Below are 6310 nucleotides of genomic sequence, written 5' to 3' on the forward strand. Positions count from 1 at the left end.
TAGCGAGCAAGCGAGAGAGAGAGAGAGAGATGCCAGAGACAGGAGAGGAGCAAAGGAAGATGAAGAAGGAGGAAGCAGACTTCACATTGAGCAGGAAGCCCAACCTAGGGCTCAATCCCAGGACCCTGAGATCATGACGTGAGCCAAAACCAAGAATCAGACACTTAACTGACTGAGCTACTCAGGCACCCCAAGAAACTAACTCTTAAAGTTTAACTCTGCTGGGGACAGGGGACACAAGGGAAAACTTGGCAGATGTGGTCTCAGCCCTCCATATACCTACAAGCCAGCATATTAATCCTCTATTTTCTAGAACATGTAACTGAGTGGTATGGAGTGATGAGCCTCAGGGAGGAGACTGAGAGACAGGAAGGCACAGGTAGAGTAACTTTGGGTCCTAGTGACAATCTGCACACAGGTGAGGAAAAGAGATCTTCTCCCTACAGATATAGCCATAATTCTTTGGAACCTCAAAGACTGAAAATGTTCAGAGCACGCTTGGTATAGACATATGTATCAGTCGGTGTTCTCCAGAGAAATAGTACCAAGGGATAGAAAGATGGATAGATATTTTCAGGAACTGGCTTATGTGATTGTGGCCAGCTTCCAAGTTTGAAATCCATAGGGTAGGACAGCAGGTATAAATTCAGGAAACTCAGGATTTCAACGTTACAGTCTTCAGGCTGAATGTCTCTCTGAGAAACCTGTTCTTGCTCGTCAGCCTTTCAACTGATTGGAGGAAGCCCTCCCACATTATGGAGGACAATGTGACTTACTGAAAGTTAAAATGTTGGTAAATGTTAACCACATCTACACGATACTTCCACAGCAACATTTAGAATAGCTTTTCACCAAACAACTGGCATCACAGCCTAGCAAAATTGACCTACACTTAACCATCACAGTATTGAATCAGGAATTAAGAGTACCCTCTGTACAGACATCAGTATTCCCAGCAAAAACACAAAACACCAGCAAGAGCAGCAGTGGTGGTTGGCTGTCCAACAGAAGACCAGAAGGACTCCTATGAACCCATGTGAAACACCCTCAGGATCCCTTCAGAAATACTAGGCTGGAAAAGACTGTGTAAGAACCATACAATTTTGGTTATTGTCTCTGACACCTCATTAACCTGGAGAAAGGCTCTGCAAACTGAAGGATGAATTTTAGAAATAACAAAATCTTGGATCTAGAAGGGGCCCAAGGGTGGCCAAGAGCACAGTCTGTGTCGACCCTTTATTGCAGGAAATCTGTGAGGGCAAAGGAGAGAGAAGCAGAAATGTGTGAGCCTCTCCCAAGTTGTGAGGGGTTTCTGTGTGATGGGGTTGAAAGGACAAAGACCCTGAGTGGGGCAAAGAAGGAGAGAACCTTCCTTGGAGATCCAGTGCTTCAACTCCTGCTGAGTTAGCTTGGCTGGTATACCACCAGCTTACTCTCCAAGAGGCCAGTTTAGAGGAACACTGCTTTGATTCCCCAGTTCTAAGACTCAAGCCTGAAGGAGAATGAATCTCAAGTCATTTTAGGATGGTTAATGTCTCTGCTTTCAAGTCATTTTAGGATGGGAAATGTCTCTGCTTTTCAATGATGAAGAATCATTCCTATGGTCTTGGAATGATCATGAAAAAATCAGTCGAGACAATCTTAACCGGGACTGCTGGACTGCCTCAGCTGAGGCAGAGAACTTAAATACCTTATATATGTAAACGTGGAAAGCTGGGACTGAAAAAATAACCAGTATATACTTCTGGTTAGCTTCTAGGGATATACACGCATGCATTCACTTCCTCTAAACCTACTTATCCTCTTGCAGCCTTTTTCCTAGAAACCAGTGCCACCATTCACCCAGCTTCCCATCCTGGGGAAATCCCTACCCTCTTGCACTCAAGGTAACTCATCAAGTTCTATTGATTTTTACCTCCTAAAATGCCTCATAAATCCAACCCCTTCCTCTTCATTCTGCTACCACTCTTTAAGACTGCCCTTTCCTAACTACTTCCCACCCATCCTTCACATCAGAATGATGATTCAAAAATGAAAATCCAGAGCTGCCCCTTTCCTACTTTCCTCCTAGAGCCTTCCAGATTAAGAAATCCTCATTTGGGGGCAATAAGGCCCCTATAATGTGGTCCTTCCTTCCTTCTCCCACCTTACTCCATACATGCTCACATCAAACACTCTCTTCTTCCTCTCTTTTTAAATCTCTATACATGCAACCCTCCCTGGAATGCTCTCCCTACTTCTCTTCTGAGCTGCTGAGCAAACTCTTACTTCTTGCAGATGTAGATCAGAGGTCATTTCTTCCAACTCAGCCTGGCCAAGCCAGATAATTCTCTCCTAGCCTTGATTCTTTGAGAAGCCAAATGCTTGGAGACTTTCTCTTTCTCTCATTTTATGCAGTGGTAGGCATGGGATTGGTTTACCACCCCGACCCCCATCCCTCCTGCTTCGGCTGCGTGCTCTGCCTGAACGTTTGCTCCAACCCAAGAGCCAGGCTAACATAGACCCTAAGACTGAGGATCTCTATGAAACCACACTCAAAAGAGTGTACCTGGTTTCTTGCTGCCCCAAACTAGAACTCAGTGGTCACCACAGACCTTTGTTTTGTTGCAGTACAACTGAAACTGAGGGCAAAGAAATATAAATAGTTGCTTCTAAGATCTCCTGGTTTGAAAGACAGAACAGCATCTCTGTAAAATCCCCAGCAGGGTTACTTTCAATCCATGCTTTACCCAGGTATTGGCTTATTGGCATTTTTTTCCTGTCACTCAAAAATAAGTCGCTCTTCCAAAATAGGTAAATAAACACAAATTTTAAAAAGAGCAATAATTTCTATTAGTCTCTAGCAAAGTGGAGAAACAGGAAATAGGACAGGTTTTTATGTTTGTTACACCCCCTTGGGATTCAGTTTCCTAAAATTAAGTCCAAAACAAAGTTCACAATCTCCTCTGACAATATATGTGGATAGTCGGGTAAGGTCAATTGCCAGACAATATTTGGTGCTATCAAGACAGCCACTTAAAAGAAGCACAATGGATTAAGGAAATCCTTCAGAAAAGAAAGGCATCTGACAGTGCAAGGACAACTGAGGAATTAACTTTACGGAGAGTCATCTCCAGCCTGGGGAAAAAACCAGCAAAGGAAAGAGAATCAGAAGGACAATAAGAATGAAGCAGGCCCCATCTTCTCTCTTGGTGATTGATGCGTTTTCCTAAAGCACTATCTACAATGGCCAAATGGATCATTATTCTTCTGAAGATAAGCAAATCTCCATGATTCAAACGAGTAAAATCGTAAGAAATCACATTAACTAAATACTTGGAAAAAAGCTTAACTCAGAAAACCAGAAAATAGATTGAAGGTGACCAGGGGCTGGGGAGTAGAAGAAATGAGGAGATGCTGGTCAAAGGGGACAGATTTGGAGTTATAAAATAAAAAAAATTCAGGGATTTAATACACAGTATGGGGATATAGCTAGTAATACTGTAGTATACACTTGAAAGTCATTAGGAGAGTAAATCCTAAATGTTCTCACCACAAAAAAAAAAAAAAATGGCAATTATGTAAAGTATGGAGGCATTAACTAAAACTATGGTGGTCATCATTTCCCACCACGTGTTATGTATCTTAAATTTACAGTGTTTTATGGAAATTGTATCTCAATAAAGCTGAAAGAATGAAACATAAAAAAGTGCAATAAGCTTTGTAGAGCATAGAGTAGTCTTTTAAATATAAATTGTCACCATGATTATGTCTTAGTTAAAATTAAATTTAAATTCTTGTGTTCCAAAGCACAGTGGTAGGGAACACACTGAAAAAAAAGCCAGCCGTAGAACCCACCATTCATTCATTCGTTTCTACAAATATTTATGAAGCAACCATATGTAGGCACTATATCAATAAAAACAACCAACAACTATCTTGAGGTTAAACAAATGGAGCCACACTGCCTGAGTTTGTCCCCGACAATCCCACTTAGTTTAACTATGGGACTTGGACAAGTTCTCGAATCTCTATATAACTCAATGTTCTTATTTGTAAAATGTGGATAATGAAAGTACCTTGACTTCATAGGTCTGTTGTGAAGACCAAATACATTTGCAAATGTAGAGTACTATCCTTTTATTTGCATATATACAATGCCTGCCATACCACATAAGAGTAACCACAAAACCCCATAAAACTACAGCCAATCTTTATGAGGCATTTACTACCTGCCCTGGACTAGGCATAGTACACATTTAATAAATGCTAGCCATTGTTTTTATTACTATTACTTGGATCCTTTAGTTTTGTATTTTAATGAAAAATCAGAAATATTCTGATTTCTTTAGTTGTTAGTATTGCTGGGTTGATAGTTTTGGTAGGTTTCCATTACTTTCGATATAAAATTAGAGAAAATACACCCAAATACACTACAGATCTAACATAATAGTCACCTAACCATATCTTAGTTTAGAACATAAGCTTAAAAGGCCACACAGTAGTTTTAAGAACATATTTTCTACCCACCAGATAGCATATTCTACAAGCCCTAAAAAAGTGATTATGCCCAAGATAAAGGAGAGAGTCTGTATTTCTGGACCTTATTTGACAAAGCAAACCAAGAAGATGGGCCTACATCAGAAGGGTGGTTCAGAAAAAAAGTAGTAATGTTAGTAAGTGTTCTAAGTTAGTCAGACATAAGGTTATGTCCGGAAAATCCAACTACAGCAAGGAGAATAAAGGCAGTTCTGAGTCCAGGCATGTTAGAAGCAGGGTGTCATCAGTAAGGTGGTTCAAGGGACTGAAAAACAATAAGAAAAGATTCAGTCAGAAGATGAGAAATTCCAGCTATGGGTAACCAGTGCAAGAATCAAGTTTGTGTAGGGACATCTGAAAATCCCTTTCTTATTTTCACTGGCCAGGAACTATGAGGGTCTAACAAATCGTAGACACTCAAATACTAGTTGTCTGACTGATGCTGGTCTTACTCTGTGAACTAATGCCTGGAGATACGCTTGGGATATCATGCTTACATTTGCATGTCTCTTACCCTTATGAAATTTTAAGTACCCTAAAAGCATCAACTACTTTCCCAATGTGACATTCACAGAGACTTTCATAATATAGATATTCAATAAACATTTTCTGAATGAATGAATAACTACCATAAGCAAATTAGCAGACACCAAGGGAGTCTGATCCTAAGCCAACTGCCTTCTGAGAGAAATGTTCCTTACATCCTCCCTTTCCAGAGCAAAATGGTTTCAGGGTGTGGGGACATCTGTTGGTGCTGTCTGCCAAGAAACTTCAGTGCCATCTTCTAAGAAGAGCAAATCAATTTTCCTTTGGGAAACTACCACACCCCATCTGATCCTGGCTAAGGGTAGGGCTAAGAGTTTAGTGGATCCTCTTTCTCTCCCTGGAATTTGAACCTTAAGCAGGACTTTAAGGACAGAAAAATGGCTGGAGCTGCTTCATCCAGCTATGCCTAAAGAGGTCATCCATTGGTTCATGTTGCCTTGATTGCCGTAGTTGTCTTGTAGTAGCTATAAACTGGAAATCGAACTGATGTGCTGTGAAATACATGCACTAGAAGAGTGGTTCTCAACCTCAGCAGCTCAAAAGAATCACCAGGGAGCTTTTCAAGTCCAGCACTAAGGTCACACCCCAACCCAATTAAATGAGACTCTGTGAGGGCATGACCCATACCTGCTAAAGTGCCCCAACTGACTCTAATGCACGACCCATACCTGCTAAAGTGCCCCAACTGACTCTAATAACTGGGAATCACAAGCTGTAGAATTAAAACAAATATGCCCACCTGCCTTCTCTAAGAAAATCAGGACACAGGAGTATTTTGTAAGTGACATGTTTTCAAAGACAGAATTTAACCCTAGAGAACTAGCTATGTTCCCACTTGGAGTTTGGTTTTTTTCCTTCCAAGAATTTTTTAAGGAACTAAGAGGGTTTTCATCTTTAATTGCTGTTTTTTACCACCAGGTAAATCTAAAGAACTTCACAACTGTAAGCACTTTCTAATTTTATTAACAACATGAGTAAAGCGCAGTGTCAAGGAAGAAAAGACCCCTGTTGGCTTGTATTTAAAATAGATTGTGAAAAAAAAAATAAATAAAATAAAATAGATTGTAATAATCTATTCCAAGCTGGGAATAATTTCCACCTAAGGAACCCTAGAACTGTGTGGAAAGTGAGGCCGTTTTTGGTGACACTTGTTGACTAGACAGCGATCATGAGAGGGGAGAAAACTGGCACTTTTATGCCTCCTCCTCCTTCTGTCTAGTGAGAGACCATTTTCTTTTGGAAGTTG

This window comes from Mustela nivalis (genome assembly GCF_964662115.1).
Source record: "Mustela nivalis genome assembly, chromosome: 7".
Lineage (NCBI taxonomy): Eukaryota > Metazoa > Chordata > Mammalia > Carnivora > Mustelidae > Mustela > Mustela nivalis.